General features: G+C 40.9%; 1 pseudogene; it reads left to right on the forward strand.

The window, feature by feature from the left end:
• Nucleotides 1-16,317: 16,317 nt before the first annotated feature.
• On the forward strand, nt 16,318-21,225 carry LOC133917803 (nuclear pore complex protein NUP214-like; annotated as a pseudogene).
• Nucleotides 21,226-22,038: the final 813 nt, after the last annotated feature.

Raw genomic sequence — 22,038 nt, forward strand, 5'->3', positions numbered from 1 at the left:
GTGACTCATATGTCATTATGTGAACGAACACGGTTGAATGTGGTGTACTAGTGTGACAGTATTCAAACATCTAGTGTATGAAAATTGATCGGTTATGTCCGGTTTGAATTACCGGTTCCCGACCGATACCGACGTGTTTCCGTTTGGATTAATTCGTTTTCGATATCCCGACATTCCTGAGTTTGTACTCGTTTCCGATTTTCCTGTTTTTGATTATGTTTTCGAGATAAAATGTGAAAGTGAAAACGGTTAGAGGGTTTTCCCGACTGTTCCCGTCCGTTTTCAACCCTACCTGCACCTGCCGCTCGGACGCCAGCATGAGGGAAGCAGCACCAATTCTTTATGTGCGCTCGGTGTGGCCGGCTTCATCGGTGGTAGCGCTAAGGCGCGATCAGCACCACAAATAGATTCACCTTACCCTGAACATCTAAGCCTCCTCCAAATTTCTGAATTTTATGCCAATTAAGGTACCCAATTAGGCACCCTTAGCCTCGAGAAAGGTAACAATCACATCCCGTACGACTTCATCATGGGGAATCTTCTTTAGTTGCTTTGCTTCCTCATCTGCTCATATATGCCTATGGTTGCTATGCTGCAAGCCTGCAACAGAGCCAGGTGCTAGCGAAGCACGAGAAGCAGAGGGAGTGAGCGAATCAAAGACAGGGGTCAGCTCGCAGCTTCGAGGCCTACTCGATTTTCACCTCCTAGCTTGCCTTTTCTCGTCCTCAAAGCCTAGGCATTGTTGTCTTTCCCCTCATCATCGGTGTTGCCCCTACCACCTCTACTTCTACTAGGCACTCTAAGTCATGTGAGCCATGCGTCGAGGCCAAAGTTGAGCTAGTCGTTAGATGGAATGAACAACGGATCTGGTCGACTGCACACCATGACGTTGAACAGGTGAAGTTAGAGAATCCCGATCCGAACAAGGGAGATTGCAAGTTGCTCCCTCCTTCATATCACAACTGGAGTGGGATTTCGATTGGGCGGTAACGGGCAGAGTCTAAGTTGCCTTCCAACGTAGAGCTACTCTTCAGCTCGGCTTACGCAAATCACAAATAGTCTTGAGTTAGATTGATAAAGATCGACAGTTGCATTTTAATATAAAAATGTTCTAGATGAAGGCTCAACCAAAGCTTGAAAATGCTTAGAAACTATTGTTGGTCTTGTATAAAAGCTTGGTTAAAGTTCAAGTTGCATCTAGATTTTGGGAGTGGAATACGTGGGGCCAAATAAGACTAGACTAATCTCGCCGTTGCGATGTCCATATGGTGTGGACAAATGGTTGGGCCCACATTATTGAAGCTCAATCTTGTTAAGCTCACGAGCTCAGCTTCAAGCTCGAGCCAATCCCCAATTGAGCGTAAGAGCGCACCAAGCTGGAGTAGCTTGTGGGCCTTGAGCATTTTTTTTTCATAGACCTATTTGAACACATGTACTTTCTAAAAATGCTCTCTAACTTTTATTGCAATTCTAGATACTAAAATATTGTGAAACTATAATAGTTTGGGAATACTTTCCAATGCAACTCAAAGTATATTTCTTGTGTATCTAGTCTAAATACTCTAAAGATATGGGTGCTAATTTAAATGTTAAGTCCATACAACCTAGCTTGCAATGCCATTTACCTTTTGATCGGGGAGGAAGTACCTACCCATAACATATTTCATAGTATATTTGTTGTTCTTGTTTGTCCTTTTCTCTTTGTTTTCGTCCATCTAATTCTTGGCTGATCTTTCTACGAAAGAACTTGGATGATTTCTACAACATTATTTTACCTCTTTCATTTTCTATATTTGCTAGTACCTTTGATTTCCGTCCAGGAACTATTTTATCGGTTGATCTCTTGACCCCTTGATCACAAGCTCCGATGCAAATTTTAGTTTGAACTAAGATACAAGAAACATCAGAACTGTAGTATGATGGGCCAAAAGAAAGACAGGGCTTTTTCACAATAGAGAGAGGAATCATAGTCCAGATCGGTTGTGTTGTCTTGGGCCGTTTCAGATTGTTCTTGTCAACTTTTGAACTCCCAGGTGCAGTCATAACTACTACTGCAACTTAAGCAGTAGGTCTTGATCCAACCCTCTAGCAAGGAGAGAATGGTCCAGATCAAACCGAGTGCACATCTACTACTTTAAGCTACTTACTGAGTAAAGATACTGCATGAGAGCATATACTAACAAAAGGAAAACCCACATATCTTCATCAATAATTAGTATTCTGTAGATATTTTGCATTCACCGTGATACAAAGAGCTTATACTAAGTAACACAAAAGAGAATATTCTAAACTCAGAGCCATTAATGTTTTCTATTCCTAATCTCATATACAAAAGCTTTGCATCACCCAAAAGTTGACTTTATGAGACCTTCCCTCCATGATTTTGCAAACAAAAATCATTTGAAGCTGATAATTTCTTTATTGAATGGAATTAGTTGGAAAATTCACCCATACTTACATCGAAGTTTTTCTAAAAGTGTCACCCATCTAACCCTTCAAAGGAGTAAGGATTACTGACATCTTGAACAACATTTGAACTCTGAAAAACAGAGAGGTTATAAAGAAGATAACAAGATAGTCAAATTAAATTTCAATGCCTTGGTTAAAAAAATTAGTTTCAACAAATGTGTCAGCATACCATAAGAAGCTTGGTATAGCTACTAAGTGATTCATATTTTTGATATCCTTCTATAGTAGCACCCATGTTTATGTCATATGCTTGTGACTCAGTCATCTGGCTTTCATTTTTTTCTTACTGCACAGGTTTGCTTAATTTGTTCTTCTTTGCTTTTTGAAATTTGTCAACCCAACTTTTCTTTCGTTTTGATCCACCTTTTTGGCATTGTTTTTTCTGTATACCATCCACATGTGCAAATTGCCCATGTAAATTGAATGGTCTTGAACATTAGACTTTTCAGCATCAACATTTGGAGTTTCTCTGATTTTTTTTCTTCTACCTACTTACTAATTCTATGAAGTGATTCTTCCACAAGCATGTAGCATTCTTCAAAATCAGTAGCTCGCGAAGCCAATGAAGGAAGTTTTGGTAGATATATTTGTACCGAAGTGCAGCACCTACCTTGGGATTTTCAACTATATCCCTCCCATGCATCTCTTGGATAATTCCTGACCGTGCACCTCGAGTCCATCGCTTCAAAATGTCTCACTCAGGCGATACCTTAATACTGACCAAATCGAGAGCTTTCAGGGCATGTCTACAGAACAAACCAATTCTCGTAAAGAGTCGACAACTACACTAGACTAACTAATCAGCATCATTGACAGTAACCATGTGTTCTTCTTCAAGTGTAAATGTCTCTTCAAGAGTTCTAATTGCAATGAAAAATTCATCAGTTCCATCTAAATCTTTTGTGTAGGCCACCATGGATTTTTCATATTCGCCTTGGAAGACTTCAAATAATACAGGTGTGTAGAGCTTACCTGCTTGTATCAACATAGGGGTCATCATCATAATCCTTGGCTCTTCCTTTCGAGATTCAAATTCAATTTGTAACTCATTCTCTCTCTTATCTTCAACAACATGCTCCACACGTTTGTGGAACCTAATGATGTCAATATCTGATTTCAAATGGCCTTTCAATGCATTATTTAAGCTCTCACTTACTTGTGTACTTCGCATCTCTAGTGTAACAATGTCCAATATGTAGCACTTAGCCCACTTCTCTTTCAACATGTAGATGCTGATGCGCATTTGCCCGATCTTCCAAATGTAATATGCTAAGTCGATTGATGGAGTTTTGACGTTGATGATCCAAAGGCTCGAACCATAACAGATCGAGAACCCTCGCAACCACTACACCACTACTACGTAGTTATCAACCGTGCCAAGACGTGGTTGACCTCTCCAAGAAGGCTTTTACTGCAAGCAAATCAAGAACACAAGCAAGAATAGATAGATGCAATCTGAATATTGCTAATTACCAATGAAGCACTCGAGTTTTGGGTTCAACAAATCGATAAACGGCGAAACTGTATTAAACAGAATAATCTAAGGTAAACCCAAGTCTAAACTACGATGGCTACTGTGTATATATAGGGGCATGGGGAGGTCGATAGAAGGTTGTGTAACCATGGAGAGAGGCGTGCACAACCTAGACTCCGACTCCGACACGATTACAAAACCCGGCAGGGTTCAAAACGGTGATGCAGCACCTTATTCCTTTGACTCTGACTAAACTATAAGGAATATTTGGTTGAGCTCATATCCATTGAAAATGGCTCGTTGTAAGCTTTCCAGAATATCCAAGATTACCTAAAACGAACTTCGTATAAGAGAGTTATGCCTGTTTTACTGACGTGTTGTCCTGGCACTCGACTTCGACCACGACCACGACTACGACCATGACTAGAGCTCAGACTTGAGTCCGAGTAGACTTGGCCTTTGAGGAGTGACATCCGAGTAAGGTTGTGGTGCTTCTCCTAAGTTCCTATGCAATAAAATATCACAAGAATATAGTAGTAATCCATCACAGGAAACATGAACAGCAAGGAACGAGTTCACCTAGTGGTCTAATTGCCGTGCGCGTACTCTTGTAATTGGACCTTGTATGATTTAAGGATTATTTGTGGTATTGATTGTATCCGAATGAGCCATGGACTCATCATCCTCCCCCTCTTGAATTGGAGTCGTTCACGACTCAAGCTCATCATCTTCTCACAAATATGGCTTCAAATCTGAAATGTTAAACGTGGGACTAAATCTGCAGGTAGGTCCAATTTGTATGCATTGTCATTGATTTTATTAATTATCTTAAATGGTCCATTAGCTCTAGACATCAACTTTGATTTTCTTAGTTCTGGAGACCTATCATTCCTCAAATGTAACCAAACTAAATCACCCGGTTCAAATTTTATTTCCTTCCTACCTTTACTTCTAGCAATCTTATACTTTTTAGTCATGCTCTCTATATCCTTTTTTAGTTATTTCATGCAACTTAAGAATAAACTCAGCACGCTTCTTAGCATCTAAATCAAGTCTTTCAAAAGTAGGCAAAGGTAGTAAATCAATAGGAGCACGGGGATTAAATCCATACGCTACCTGTAACGGACTTACTTTGGTTGTGGCGTGTACCGACCTATTGTAAGCAAATTCAATATGTGTTAAACACTCTTCTCACACCCCCAAATTATTCTTTAGAACTGCCCGTAACATGGTCGATAATGTGCGGTTGATGACCTCTGTTTGACCATCAGTTTGGGGACGATACGTAGTAGAAAATAGTAGCTTTGTCCCCAATTTATTCCAAAATGATCTTCAAAAGTGACTCAAAAACTTTGTGTCACAATCTGAGACGATAGTATTAGACACTCCATGCAGTCAAACGATTTCCTTGAAAAATAAATCAACTATGTTTGTAGCATCATCGCCCTTGTGATAAGGTATAAAATGTGCCATTTTAGAGAATCGATCCACAACCACAAATATGCTATCCTTCCCCCTCATTGTCTTAGGCAATACTAAAATAAAATTCATGAAAATATCCTCCCAAGGTACACTAGAAACAGGAAGAGGCATGTAAAGGCCATGTGGATTTAAGCGAGACTTAACTTTATTGCAAGTGATGCAACATGACACGTAGCGCTCTATGTCACGTCTCATCTTTAGCCAAAATAAATGAGCGGCCAACACATCTTCAATCTTCTTTGCTCCAAAATGTGCCATCAATCTTGCTCCATGCACCTCCTGCAACAACAAAAGATGAATGGAGCTAGTTGGAATGCATAATTTGTTAGCACGATAGAGCAATCCATCATTCAGCACATATTTATTCTATGCTTTCCCTTCTGTACAATGTTCACGCACTTCTTTAAAGTCTAAATCAGCATCATATAAGTCCTTAATGGTATCTAAACAAAAAATCTTATGACCAAGTTGAGATAATATGGTATAACACCTAGAAAGCGCATCAGTAATCACATTATCTTTTTCTTTCTTATGTTTTATAACATATGGAAAACGACTCAATAAATTCTATCCATTTAGCATGTTGTTTATTCAGTTTAGCTTGACTTCTAATATGTTTCAGCGATTCATGATCATAATGTATAACAAATTCTTTTGGCCATAGATAATGTTGCCAAGTTTCAAGAACACAAACTAAAGCATACAATTCTTTATCGTAAGTGAAATAATTCAGACTTGGCCCACTTAATTTCTCACTAAAATAAGCAACATGTTTACCTTCTTGAATTAGCACACCTCCAATTCCAATCCCATTATCATCACATTCTAGTTCAAAGGTCTTACCAAAATAAGGGAGTTAGATCAATGAAGTATGGGTAAGTTTTTCTTTCAACAACTTGAATACTTTTTCTTGTGCAGGTCCCTATTTGAAAATTACTCATTTCTTTGTCAACTCGTTTAATGGAGCAGCAATAGTGCTGAAATCCCGCACAAATCGTCGATAGAAACCCGCAATACCATGAAAGCTTCTTACTTGAGTAACAGTCTTAGGGGTTGTGATGAGTAATGTTGGCCTGATCTTCCGATAGGTAGCGATAAGTCGGTGGATGGAGAACTCGATGTTGATGATCCAAAGGCTTCGACCCGAACAGATCGTCTCCCTTGCAATCACTACACCACAGCTCCGTTGGTTATCAACCGTGTCGCGCGGTTGATCTCGCCAAGAAGGCTCAATCCCTGCAAGCGTACCGAGAACACAAGCAAGAACGTAGAAGATGCAATCTGAAATATTACGAATAGAATTCAAGCATTCGAAGTTGGGGTTCCACAAACACTTGCGGCGGCCTAGTCGGTCCGGAACAAGAGCGAAAATCTCACAATCTGTGTGTAGATCAATATCTAAGTAAAACCCAACCCTAATTGGGGCGGCTGCTAATGTATATAAGAGACTAAGGTCAGCCAAGGACCCTTGGACGCGTCCCTAATGGACTCCAACACGTTACACGGCCCAACGGCCCAAAATATGGTGGCGCGGCACCCTGACAGATTCTAGACGTCCACTTGTTTCGATAATTCCTGTTGACTCAGAAATAATTTAGACATAGGACCAGTCCCGTTGGAAAGCCTATCTCCTTAGCTTTCCAACCATGTGTAGAACGTCGAAAACGGAGTCCGTATACGTCCTGAGCGACGATTTTAGTGCAGCATGGTCCTGGACTCCGAAACGGACTCGAACTCGATTGGACCTCCACCTTGGCTTGGGCGCCCTTGCTGGTCTTCTCCTGTGTTCCTAAGTAACAAAATATCACAATTATTCAGTAGCATCCCATCCTTATCTAAATATAAAGGAACACTAAAGAACGAGCTCACCTCATGATTTAGTTGACGTGCACGAGCTCGTGTCAATGGACCTATTGTTGGAGGAATACTCGGTGTGTGTGTGTATCCGAAAGAGTGATGTCCTCATCATCCTCCCCCTCTTGAATTGGAGTCATCCTCGATGCAATGTCATCTTCTTCTCCCAAGTAAGGCTTTAAATCTGAAATGTTAAATGTGGGACTAACCCCATAATCTGCAGGCAACTCAAGCTTATATGCATTATCATTGATCTTTTCCACAATTTTAAAAGGACCATCAGCTCGAGGTAGCAATTTAGACTTTCTCAAATCAGGAAACCTATCTTTGCACAAATGTAACCACACAAGATCACCAATTTCAAAATTAATATGTTTCCGACCTTGGCTACCATAAGTTCTATACTTCTTATTCATCTTTTCAATATTTTCCTTAGTCAACTCATGCATTTTCATAATCAAATTAGCACGTGTCTTAGCATCAAGATTCAATTTCTCGGATGTTGGTAAAGGCAATAAATCAATAGAGGCACGAGGATTAAAACCATACACTACCTGAAACGGACTTATCTTGGTGGTGGAGTGAACTGATCTGTTGTAAGCGAACTCAATATGGGGTAGACACTCTTCCCACATCCTCAAATTTTTCTTCAAAACAGCCCGCAACATGGTGGATAATGTGCGGTTCACAACCTCCGTTTGTCCGTCGGTTTGAGGGTGACATGTCGTCGAAAACAGCAGCTTTGTCCTAAGTTTATTCCAAAGTGACCTCCAAAAGTGGCTCAAAGATTTAGCATCACGATCCAAAACAATGGTGTTAGGCACTCCATGCAAGCGAATGATTTCCCTGAAAAACAAGGCATCTATGTGTGTAGCATCATCGCTCTTGTGACAAGGTATAAAATGTGCCATTTTTGAAAAACGATCCACAATGACAAATATACTATCCCTCCCCCTCTTGGTCCTAGGCAATCCTAAAACAAAATCCATAGAAATATCCTCTCAAGGCACACTAGGAACAGAAAGAGGCATATAAAGTCCATGTGGGTTCAAGCGAGACTTAGCTTTATTGCAAGTAGTGCAGCGTGCCACGTAGCGCTCGACGTCGCGCCTCATCTTAGGCCAAAAGAAGTGAGCAGCCAGTACATCCTCGGTCTTCTTCACTCCAAAATGTCCCATCAAACCACCTCCATGCGCTTCCTGCAAGAACAATAGGCGAATAGAGCTAGCTGGGATGCAAAGCCTGTTAGCACGGTATAGCAATCCATCATTCAGCACGTATTTATTCCAAATTCTTCCTTCTTTACAATGTTCAAAAGTATCTTTAAAGTCCAAATCAGTAGCATATAATCCTTTAATTGTTTCTAAACCAAAAATCTTATGATCGAGTTGGGACAGCATGGTATAACGTCTAGATAACGCATTTGCAATGACATTGTCTTTACCTTTCTTGTGTTTAATGATATAAGAAAATAACTCTATAAATTCAACCCATTTAGCATGACATTTGTTCAGTTTGGCTTGGCTTCTAATATGTTTCAAAGCTTCATGATCAGAATGAATAATAAATTCCTTGGGCCAAAGATAATGTTGCCATGTTTCTAAAACTCGCACTAAAGCATACAACTCCTTATCATAAGTCAAATAATTCAGAGATGGCCTATTTAATTTCTCACTAAAATAAGCAACGGGTTTACCTCCTTGTAGTAGCACTCCTCCTATTCCAATGCCGCTAGCATCACATTCTAGCTCGTGTCAATGGATCTATTATTGGAGGAATACTCGGTGTGTGTGTATCTGAAAGAGTGATGTCCTCATCAGGTCGGCCAGCTCTTTATGACTTCGATTTTTGCTTCATCCAGCTCTATTCCCTATGGAGTAATAACATAGCCAAGAAAAGAAACTCGATCCGTGCAAAATATGCACTTTTTGAGGTTACCGAACAAACATGCATCTCTTAAAGCATTAAAAACAGCACGTAAATGATCAAAGTGTTGTTCTTGTGACTTGCTGCAAATCAAGATATCATCAAAATAAACCTCCACAAATCTTTCAATGAAAATATGTAAAACTTCATTCATCAATCGCATGAAAGTACTAGGTACATTAGTTAACCCAAAAGACATTACTAACCATTCATACAAAGTAAACTTAGTTTTAAAAGCAGTCTTCCATTCATCTCCAAGTTTCATTCTAATCTGGTGGTATCCGCTTCGCAAGTCAATCTTAGTGAAAATTAAAGAACCACTCAATTCGTCAAGCATATCATCTAACCTAGGGATAGGGTGACGATATCTAATAGTAATATTATTGATGACTATACAATCAACATACATACGCCAACTACCATCTTTCTTAGGAATAAAAAGAACAGGAACATCACAAGGGCTAAGACTTTCTTGTACATACCTATGGTCCAAAAGGTCTTGGACTTGTCACTGAATTTCCTTAGTCTCTTCCGGATTGGTCCTATATGCAGCACAATTTGGCAAAGTTGCTTTCAGAATCAAATCAATTTGATGCTCAATCCCTCTAATAGGTGGTAATCTTGGGGTACCTCAGTTGGAAATACATCCACAAACTCCTGCAAAAGGTTAGCAACAGCAGGAGGCAAAGAGGTAGATATATCCTCAAGTGAAACTAAAACATCTTTGCATATCAAAGCATAGCATGATAGTTCATTATCACAAATTTCAGCAATGTCAGATTTAGTGGCAAGCATAACACACCCTTTCAGTTTAATTCCATCGGACTTAGAAGTTGCTGTTGCTTTCTCTTTTTTGGGTGGAAAAACTTTTTCCGCTACTTGCTGATTTTCAGATTCATTCTCAAGCTCTTTTCTCTTATTTTCAGCGATCTCTTGTTCATATTTCACAATTTCAGTAAGGGTTAAAGGTAGAAAAGTTATTTTCTTTCCTTTATGCATAAGAGTGTACTTATTACTTCTGCCATGATGTGTTGCATGAGTATCAAACTCCCATGGTCGTCCTAGCAAAAGAGAGCATGCTTGGATGGGAACTACATCGAAATCAGCACAATCATGGTATGAAACAATAGAAAAATACACCATAGCTGTTTGCATTACCTTCACCTTACCGCTATTGTTGAACCACTAAATGTGGTATGGATGAGGATGCGTTCTTATCGGTAAGGAAAGTTTCTTGATCAAATATGAACTTATCAAATTGTTGCAGCTTCCTCCATCAATAATGACTCGAACACGAAATTCCTTGACTATGAGGAACATCTGAAATAGATTATGTCGTTGTAACTGTTCCACTTTCTCCATTTGAGTACACTCGCTGCACAATGAGTGTTCTATAATTCTCTGTAGTAGCTGCACTCAATTCTTCCTCATGGTCGATATCCGTCTCGAGTTCATCCTCTTTTCCTGCAAAGTTAGCGGCAAGAGCATATTCATCCTCAACATCACTAGCACTTACATATCCACCGTCCTCTATTGCAATGTATGCTCGTTGACTTGGGCAATTCTTTATGACGTGGCCCATTCTCTTGCATCGGTGGCATACAATCCCGGTCAATCGGCCTGTGGAGGCAACCGAAGAAGAGCTCTTGGCTGGACCCTACACACTTATGGATTTGCTTACCTCAGGAGCATGTGACGGTGTTAAGGGTACTGCTGAACGTGCCCTACTCGAGATGGGGGCAGCAGACCGTGAAGCTGAACGTGAGGCCGTTTTGTCTTGATCCGACGTTGATTTTGAAGAAGTCGAGCTTCTAAAATTGTTCCTTGGCCTCTGCTGTCATCCCTGCAATTCTTTTTTCTACCAAACATGCAAGTTGGAACAATTTAGTAACACTATCGTATTCTTTATAATCAACTATGTCCTGAATTTCACGCCTTAACCCTCCATAAAAGCGTGCCATTGCAGCCTCTTCATCCTCAATAATATCACAACGCAACATACTAATTTGTAGCTGCTGATAATATTTTTCTACAGATCTATCACATTGGTTTAAGCGCTGCAATTTCTTACGCAAATCATGTTTAAAAGAGGGTGAAACAAATCTATTACGCATAGCAACTTTTAAAGCATTCCATGTTGTAGGCGCTAATCCATCGATGCAAACTCTATTCCACAAGATGATTGCAAAATCTTTAAATTCACTAGTGGCTTGCCTAACTCTGTGCACTTCAGGAACCAAATGAGCATTAAACTTCTGTTCAACCGTCATTTCCCAATCTAAATACTTTTCAGCATCATAAGCACCAACAAAAGATGGTATAGTAAACTTAACCTTAGCAAATGGATTATCATTAACACGTGAGTTATGTTGCTGAAAATCATTACCTCTCATACCTTGACGGTTGAAGTTCAATCGATTCCGTTGTCGTGCATCAAAGGCTTCATGTTCTTGCCTCAATTTTTCTTCATCCGCGATGGACTCCTCTTGTTCATGAGCTGCAACATAAGGATCCAGTCGATCATTGTTCAGTGGCAGATTAACCAATCGATCAAAGCATGTATTGAGTATTGCAATGCTTTCATTGAGTCGTTGAAATGCGGTATTGGTTCCCACAAGCTTCTTATCAATGTCGTTACTAATAGTTTGCCGTTGATCACCCAACAACATTGTGAGTTCTTCTCTCAAAACACACTGTTTCGCATCCGATGTTTCACCTACCATGGTTAGTAGTAGACAGAACATAACAAAAGATATTATCCCTATCGACTACTAGGTGGTGGAGGTGGAGTCACACACTCTCAAGCATCTTACCACGCTGTTGCAAGTGTTCTTATCATACACAACATTTGGCACAACCGGTGGCTGGTTCGTGATACCTTATCGAGTGCGAGTGAGGTAGTTGCAAGGGGAGAAACCGTTCTGATCGAAAGAAGGTGTAGCTTGGATAGACAATACTTAGTAGCAAGGAATAGCAATAATTGAAATCAGATTAGCAAAGTTGAATAAAAGTCCACAGTACTCGTCACAGTTGTTGACCCGAACACGTACCTAGAACTAGCTCAAGGAAGCCAAAAACTATAACAGATACCAACACAATGGAACAAAATTCGTAATGCAAACTGATTTCTTTTTTTTTTTGAATTCTCTCTCTCTCTGTTTTTTTGGCACTCTTTGCTTCTTCTCTTTTTTTTTTTTGCTTCTTGCTTTCTTTTCTTTTCCTTCTTTTTTTTTGAATGTGACACAAACTCAAAACTCTTCTACTGCCTTTTGTAAGACCAGTGAGGTATGTATGTCACAAATTTTTTCTGGAGTGCAGGGGTATAAAGTTAATAAAAAGATACTCTCTTTCTCTCTCTTTGAACGCTGGCTACCTCTGTTTCAGCTATGGCGGTCGGATCCGAGAAGGTGGACAACTGCGACTAAGTGGTCGGATCCGAGAAGATGGGCGGAGTGACTGGTCGGACCCCGAGTGGTTGGTCGGAGTGACTGGTCGGTGGTCGGAGTGACTGGTAGGTGGTCGGAGTGACGGATCGAACCCCGAGTGGGTGGTCGAAGTGACTAGTTGGAGTGACTGGTGGGTAGTCAGAGTGACTGGTCAGGACCTCGAGTGGGACACAAACTCAGCTATAGCAGACTAGGCAAGCTGAGTAACTCGATGACTAAATTAGCAAAGACTCGAAACTAGAACACGATTACTCGACCAGCAACAGGACACCGACGATTGACCCAAACTCAACAACGTGAAAACTGAAAACAAAATTGTGAAAGGCACAAAATGGTTTGGACAGCGGAAAACTAAGATCAAAATCCTTTTTTTGTGGGGGTAATTTTCTGTACTCTGGGTAAATGAACTCGACGAAACAAAAGGGATAACTGAGATTACCTAACGGGCAACCGTGGCTCTGATTCCACTTGATGTGCGTTTGCTCGATCTTCCGAAGGTAATATGATAAGAAGATTGGTGGAGTTTCGATGTTGATGATCCAAAGGCTCAAACCAGAACAGATCGAGAACCCTCGCAACCACTACACCACTACTCCATGGTTATCAACCGTGCCAAGACACGGTTGACCTCGCCAAGAAGGCTTTTCATGCAAGCAAATCAAGAACACAAGCAAGAACAGATAGATGCAATTGCATATTGCTAATTACCAATGAAACACTCGAGTTTGGGGTTCAACAAACTGATAAATGGCGAAACTGTATTAAACAGAATAATTTGAGCTAAACCCAAGTCTAAACTACAACGACTACTGTATATATATAGGGGCATGGGAGGTCGGCCGAGGGTTGTGCAACCATGGAGAGAGGTGTGCACAACCTGGACTCCGACTCCGACACGATTACAAAATCCGGTAGGGTTTAAAACGGTGACACAACACCTTATTTCTTTGACTCTGACTATACTATAAGGAATATCTAGTCGAGCTCATATCCATTGGAAAGGGCTCATCGTAAGCTTTCTACAATGTCTAAGATTGCCTAAAACGGACTTCGTATGAGAGAGTTATGCTCGTTTTACTGACGTGCTGTCCTGGAACTCGACTTCGACCACGACCACGACCACGACTAGAGCTCAGCCTTGAGTCCGAGTAGACTTGGCTTTCAAGGAGTGACATCTGAGTAAGGTTGTGGTGCTTCTCCCAAGTTCCTATGCAATAAAATATCACAGGAATTTAGTAGTAATCCATCCAAGGAAACATGAACAATAAGAAACGAGTTCACTTGATGGTCTAATTGCTGTGCACGTGCTCTTGTAATTGGACCTTGTATGATTTTAGGATTATTGGTGGTATTGATCGTATCTGAAGGAGCCATGGGCTCATCATATGCTATCCAACCAAGTCACTTTATTGACTTTTCTTCTCATGGCATCAAATTTTTCTTCAAATTCCGCCTTTTGCCCAGACTCATACATGCAAGAACTGAAATTTGATAGGATACTTGAATCTTCTTCCTTCTGAGAACTCAAATGCTTTACTGTATTTTGTGATATATGCCAAGTACATAAACCATGCCATGCACTTGTAAAGACATCAAACACCGCCTTTTCCTATTTCAATATCTTGATCTGTGAAAATTGTTTGAGGTTGCTTTTGATTATGTGTTGACAAAAATACAATGAAAAACAACTTGAGTGACTCAAATATCTCATCGTACATCAATGCAACACCAAAAACTACGATCTCTCTAAACTGATTGAAACCCACAAACATATCAAATGGTCTATATTTTTTGTTGGTTCCAAAGGTGGTGTTTAATGTGGACACATAAGCAAAGTGAGCATAGTCAACAATCATCTTTGCATCAGTCCAAAATATATTTTCTATATGTTCTTCACATTCCATTTGTATTGCATAATGAACGAGGGATTCTCCACAACTTTATCTTGAAAATATGTCAGCAAACTTCCAGCCTCACAATACAACATAACCTTTGGCGCTTAGTTCGCAAAAAAATTCTTATGATCACGATGGGTGTACCCAAGGTTAGCTGATCCACCAACATGTCGACCAAGAAACTCATGTGCTGCTTTAGATCCAATATTAGAATCATTAGCTACCTCAATTTCAACAGCTTGATGTTCGGAAATGTTTCTCTGTGATGGAATCATACGACTTGTTTGTGGAGTTTGAAGCATGTGGTTGTGCTCAAGAAATATGTCATGTACCTTGAAAGTCATATTTTATCTATCCAAAGTAATGCCCATACAAACTTTACAACTTGTTCTTGTACGAGCTTGATTATGCTTGGCAACACAAAATTTCTTATCTTCTGCTCGAGAACCTTGATTTGAACAAATAAATCTGCTAGAAGTTGCTAATCCATCAAAATCACTCATGTTTGTGTAACACCTTCGAACATCAAAACCCACTCGACCACCATATGTGACACAAAATTCCCAAGTTTCCTCGAAACTGCTAAATGTCATGTCAATTTGAGGCGTTCAACAAGGAGCTGTACCCATCCTGCTATAAGATAGATGATACCTAAAAATCAATAATGGGAACAACAAAGAAAATGCTACTGCAAACAAATGTCAAAAGAGAACAATCCAAGTAAGAGTTTTGCAGAGAGTTACTTGCCCAGATTTTCCTGCACCGTCATTCTAGTCATTGCATTGAACTCCAACAATAACTGCATATGGTCAATTATGGTTTGCCTTTTCTATGATGTAGTTGGGAGGGAGAAAGAGCGCATGAATGACCATGGAATGAGTTTCTGGTGTTGTAGTCTCGCTTAGGAAGAAAATGGCACCAAAGTATACTCTTTTTTTTTTTGGGGTTTTCCCTCCAAAAATAGCTATTGCAGCAAAAGTATAGACTAAAGGAGGGAAGACATGGGTTCTTATCCTAGACATTGCTTGCATCTTGAAGGGCTCAGACATACCTACTGCTTAAGTTGTAGTAGTAGTTAGGATTGCACCTGATCCCGGTCCGACCCCAAGGGTTGCTATTTGCTACTCTACCAGGCCGATACAGAATTGGCAACTCTTGCATACTCTCACGAAGAAAAAAAAGGGTGCAACTCCACCTGTGTGGGCAGTCGGAAATTGATCATTACTTCTCTACTATATAAAGCACGAGTTAGCTCCCACGTTATATTTTCCTCTACTCGCCTCACATATAATAAAACTCCTAAAATTCAAATAATTTTCTCACTTTTGCTATTTGCCCTTGTCCTCTAGCCTCCCTTCCTCGTTTACCAGCTACAGATTTGGGACCCATTTTACTAATAAAAATAAATAAAAAAATCAAAAGGGAAATTAGTGGATAATCTCCTCCTTTTCATATCCCATTTGAAATCAAACTACGTCATCACTCTCAACATATTTGTTCAGCGGTGCTCCCTTGGCACATCTACATCTCTATACCTTGAGTTTGTGATTGATGTTACCGCATCCAATATTTATGTTTTCGTTGCAACGCACGAGTACTTAGCTAGTAACCGTTAAAAGGCGTGGATTCCTGGCATGCTGGGTCATTCATGGCAGTGGCGTTACCTCATACTATTGGGCCAGCCTGCGTGGCACCTCCTTGGGCATCAAATCTCAGCTGAGCCGCGACATAGGCTAGTGTTGTAGTGCTACTATAGCGCTAGGCACCGCGGATGGTCGGCTCCAGGTACAGCATGACACGTCTTGGCTCCTGATCGTCGCACTGCTCCAAGCTCCATGTCGAGTCATCGAGCGAGACGTGTACTTGGGCGGGGTGCCCTACTCGCCTGCACATTGTGTTCCGCGTGTTGTATGTGTGTGCTCTAGAGCCACGGTGCATTGCCCGCCACTCGGCAGGGCATCACTTGTAGTGCCTGATGTTTGCTTCTATTTGTGTTCCCATCCTTGGATGTCCTTCACCACCTGGATGGCCCCAGGTGCCAGCATTGTGTTTTACTAGGAACTGCACTGAATGTGTCACGCGTGACCTGTTCTAATGAGCCATGCGACAATCGTTTGTTGGATGTGTAATGATTGCTTGGTGTTCACTGGCGCGCGGCGGCTTGTCCGACTGAAGGTGTATCAAGCCCCTAAATGTGGTTTTGATAATTAATGACGATACTTATGGACTAATAATTATATTGTGAATTGCTAGTAAATTGTTCCATAGGTGATGTATGAAGCATTGAGCATGGATTCATTGAGGAATGCCATGTGATCAAGAGAAACACGTCAAGATGAATGGGCTCTAGGTGATGGTCGAGTAAGTGGTGACAATACCTATGGACTAACAATTATATTAAAAATTATTAGTAGGTTGGTACATAGGAGATGCATAAGTGATAAAGCATGCATTCGTTGAGGAATATCATGAGATCAAAAGATATGCATCGAGATCATTGAGCTCTAAGTGATGCTCATGTAATAAAGAAGAAGCTAGAGAGGAAGATACCTTGGAGTTTGAGGATTGTCTCAAGAATATTGACAATAAACATGAAGACCAAAATTACTTATGGAGATCAAGTAATTAAAGGTATGAAATTATCAATTGAGCTTTTATGGACTAACCAAATTATTGTGTGCTTGAGTGAATGGAGTTAGATTCCATATAAAGACAAATATTGAATTAAAATATTCAATATGCCGTATTGGAAGAGTAAGATCAAGACAAGCTTAGTGGACAATTTGTGTGCTTGATTCTTGTGGTTCATGTCTTGGTGATGAACCGGATGAAGATGATGTAAAAATAAGAAGTCTTCCACACTTGGTGCATGAAAGCAATCAAGTAAACTTCATCAAGCTTTCGGAAGATCAAGAGGGGATCAAGATGGGAAGTAAGAATGAACATCGTCATCAAGCTCAAATGAAGAGTTGATAACAAGCCTAGAAGAAGCATCGAGAGTCAGATGATGCGTTTGTCAAGTCCAACAGGATGGTTAGCTCAAGGCAAATGTATAAAATATAGGGTATTTTCTTTTACCAGTCAATGATGATTAGAGAAGAGAAATGACCGAATTGATAGGATAAATGTTATACTATTAAGAGAGATTTAGACAATTACTTGAGTTTTTTTACTATGTGTTGATAAGCTCAATCTTGCATGTGCATATTCTCTTTTGTAGAATGCTATAGTTTGCAAATGTGTTTCGCAAATAGCTTACGTTCATGTTCCTATTCCATGTGGCATGCCACTAAGTTTGAAAATGTGTTTTGCAAGTTATTATAGTGAATGTTTTAACCCTTGGTCACATGAAACTATTAATTTGCAAATTTGTTTGGAGACAACTGAGGTTCATGCGGTTTTCCTTGTGGTAGATATTTGGACTATGTTTCTAGGTTTGATCAAATGTGTTTGAGATCAAGCAATTAGTTGGAATGTGTAGCTCTTTGAATAAGCTTTCTGTAGAGTCCAAGATTACAAAAATTGGACATTGGGTTCAAAAGTTATCGACGTTTCTCTGAGTGTCAGCTGTGTTGATTTGGGAGTGGCTGTTTGACTGCTAAGATTACTGATCTGGTAGCTAGAGTTGACAAAGAAACTTGTTTTCCTAGAGAAGTTGGCGATTTTACCATCAAGTTGGCCAGTCTGATCACTGAAACTAACAGAGAACTTTCATCTCTCTAGAACAGTTGGCTTTCTAACCGCCAAGGTAACCGGTCTGACCGCTGGAGGCCTGAAAAGACTGTAATGGCTAGTTTTAGAGCTGTTGGGCCAGTGGCAGTCTGATTGTCATTTATATTACGATCTGGCCACCAGATGTCCAGAGAGGCCATCTCGGGTATAACAATTAGTTTTGGTGGTGTGGTCTATATATATACCTCTTGTCCAGGGACTTGGAGAAACACTCTTACTCCCATTGAACATCTTTGAGCTAAGTGAAGTCTTCCCCACATATTTGTGCATGTGTTGCATATTGAGAGGGTTGCGAGGTAAGAATCAAGTGCATTTGCATTCGAGATTGAGCTTTAGGCACTTAGGGAGAGTCAAGTTCATCTTGGTTTGTTACTCTTGGTGTTTACCAACACCTAGATGACGTGGTGGCAGTATGATATGGTGATCTTGTCAAAAAATCTTGTGAGAAATCCTAGTGTGATTGCAATAGGCTTTGTGCACGCCTTGCTAACGTGGTAAAGTGCAACTCTAGTGGAATCGAGGTAGTGAGTGGTTCATTGGATTAGTCTGGTTCAAGATCAAGTTGCCCGTGGTGAGCCTCTTCTCGTGGTGAGAATTGCATACTTGATAGGGGAGCTATTAAAGGCTTGAACCCATCTCAACTTGGATTAGAGGAGACTGACAAAGTCTCCGAGACTATGGTAAACATTCGATGTATCCTTTGTGGTTTGTCTACTTGAGCTTTTTATTTTTCACAATTTACATTCCTAAAATTATAATCGCTTATTTGTCACCCTAGGAGTGCAAACCTTGAATATAGACATAAGGTGTTGGTGCACTAGTTTGAGATATAAATTTTTGGGGGTTTAGTTGTCTTGTAACTGATTGTTTTTATTCCGCATTAAAATTGGTTAAATCTTGCTAGATTTTTTATAATTGACTCTTTACTCTTTTAGTCGGTCTCCTTAATCCTACACCAGTGTGGAACATATTTGCACTGCAGGACCCGTGTAGTGGGTGCCTGGGATGGACGGGAGAGCCCCGCTTGTCATTGCCTTTTGCGTGGATGGTTGTTGAATTTGCCGTTGCCTGGGGGGTGTGGTTGCATGAGGTTTCTTGCCTGACTGGCTTTAGGTCCGTTTGGATCGACTGTGGTGTCAAAACTTTTGGCTAGCTGAGGAAGTGGCTGTGGCTATTGAATTTTAGTTGTTGGCTTTTATAATAAACTTTTAGCTTCTCAGCACACCCAAAAGCTAGCCAAAATACGCTTCTCAGCTTTTAGTTCATTTCAGCTGCAGCTGCTTTCTCAGCTAGCCAAAAGCCACCAGAAACCAAAACCAAAAGCTAACCGTCTGGATAGCTTCTGCCCTTTTTTTTAGGAAAAAGCTAAAAAATCCTATCCAAATAGGGGTTTGTCTAGCACGAGAATGGTGTTCGATCCAATTTTGCTTTTGGGCGATTATTCTCTTTCTTTATTCTAGGTTGCAGTCCTGTGAGAGGGAAATGGTGGGCTGCTCACGCTGCAGGCCTAACTTGCAGTGACCCTGGTGATTGCTACATATTATTCTATACCCCTATATAATGCACCAGTTCAACTCTTTTCTACGTCCACACAAACTTCTACCCTCACACAGGTGATCTTTCCTCCATCCACCCCAATCTGTGCACACAGGAATCCTACTTTCTCAAAATAAAGCGCTCAAATCTCTTCTCACATGGCTTCATCAAATCCGATGGCCTAAAGCGCTCGGTTCATCCAAGACTCACTGTCCCATGATCGTTTCGCCTCGACGTTCCGCTCCTGGATTTTTTTGCGTTTCGTCCCCACCCTGCGTCCGTATTTTGCTCCTGTTACCGTCAAAACGAGCACCCTAATTCCCCACGTCTCCCTCCCCAAGCTGCCATCTTCAACCTCCCACCGCGCCGCCTCCATCTCCCTCCCTCTGTGACACCGCCCATCGGTCCACCCTCTCCACTACCCTAGCCCACTGCTCACTGGTCCGCCCTTTCCACTGCTCTAGTCCACCGCCCGTTGGTCCGCCCTCTCCACTGCCCCAGTCCGCTGTCACCGCGCTGCCGTCCCGATTCACCACCTCTAAGCCGCTGCACAAGCTGGACCTCTCTGACGAGTTTGAGGGCGAGCAGGACGGCATCACCGACTTCATCTTCCGCCTCGCCGATGACCTCATCCCCATCCTCTTGACCTTCTCCTCTCTGCTCTCGCTTTTCGACCTCCAGTTCCCTCTGGCCCACCCGCTCGTCGTCTCCGACCGCCACGCTGCTGTCTTCCTCACGCACCCTAACGGTATCTCCTCACAGTGAATCACCCAACAAGGGGCTACTCAGCATTCCCGTCTCAATCTCACCACCTAGGGTTTCTCATTCTGTTTCCAGGGCTTATGGCAGTGAGGACGAAGGAGTTGATCAAAGCCACTAAGGAGGTGCGGGAGAAGGGCAATGCGGGCACCCGCTACGTGTAGGACTGCTGTATCACGGACGTGCCCCTCCCAGGTCTCTCTCTCCTCACGCTCTCCCATGACAAGTCTGTGCTAGCTGCATGCATGAACGACGAGGTCCAATTCTTCTCATTTGCTTCCCTGCTCACTCATAAGGGTATATGATTTTCTCTAGTTTCAACAATGTGTGTATGCTTGATTTCAATCTAGGCTAGCGCTGTAATACATGAAATGTGGGATGGGTTTTGTTGCAACTGATTAATTTCATTTTTTCAGAACAATTTTTTACTGATTTTTTCATGTATGAACAAACTAGTTAGTAATGGGCTAAGGGCATATCCTCATATTTGCTTCTCACTGAGTATTTAGGACTTGTGGTAGTTCGTCACTGCTTGCTGATTTCATGTTGCTGGATAAGAAACCATCCTCGTCATTGTCTTGTGTTGATTATTGATCTGATTTGTTTTCAGTGTCATCAACTTGTTTACATGCTTCTGTTACGGACGGAGTAATAGTTTTTTGTTAAGATTATAACTTTTGTTAAAAATTATGCTACACAGGATGTGGAACCATCCTTGTCATGCAGCTTGGGATGATATGGCACTGTTAAAGATTTTAAGTGGTTAAATCATACCTCCATAACATATATTGTACTCTCGAATGGTGGGTTGCTGTGTCATGGGACTTCGGGTGAAGGTTTGAAGGTGTGATGGAAAATGTTGATGCTAGTTCATTTCTTTTTCTATTATTATTCTTGCTGCATTTATATTTGAGGCACATATCAGGAATTGCTACTATGAGTTATACTGAAATATCCTTAAAGCGGGATCTAAAATATGGCATATACTGACATACTAATATTCACACTATATCGGAGCTGTCTGACCGGCCACTGACATACGGGCACAACCTCATGTTCAATGAAGTCAGGAGCAACTTCAGTTAAAAAACTAGCTCATTTGTACAATGTTCTTACAAGGTACCCTTCTGATTTTTTCCATTTTTTGTATTTGCAATAGTTTTCCTACATTTGACTGCATGCTTCTTTGCCTCTCTTGGTTAGCTTGGTGAAATACCGCTTTTGTAGAGCACACTGCCTTGCTATGGTGTAAGGATCTGGTTGGTTCAAAAATCAAGAAATTATGGTGAGATAATGGTTTCCTATTGCTGAATTTGGCATATAGCCTACCAGCAATTATTGTGTCATAATCTTTGCTATGCAACACCAATTCTGTAGAGATCCAGCTCTCTTTCAAGCATATATCAGATGCTATGTAGTCTTCCTTTCTATGGTGAAAGAAAATTAATCATGCATCACCATCTCG

This window comes from Phragmites australis, chromosome 5 (assembly GCF_958298935.1).
Source record: "Phragmites australis chromosome 5, lpPhrAust1.1, whole genome shotgun sequence".
Taxonomy (NCBI): domain Eukaryota; kingdom Viridiplantae; phylum Streptophyta; class Magnoliopsida; order Poales; family Poaceae; genus Phragmites; species Phragmites australis.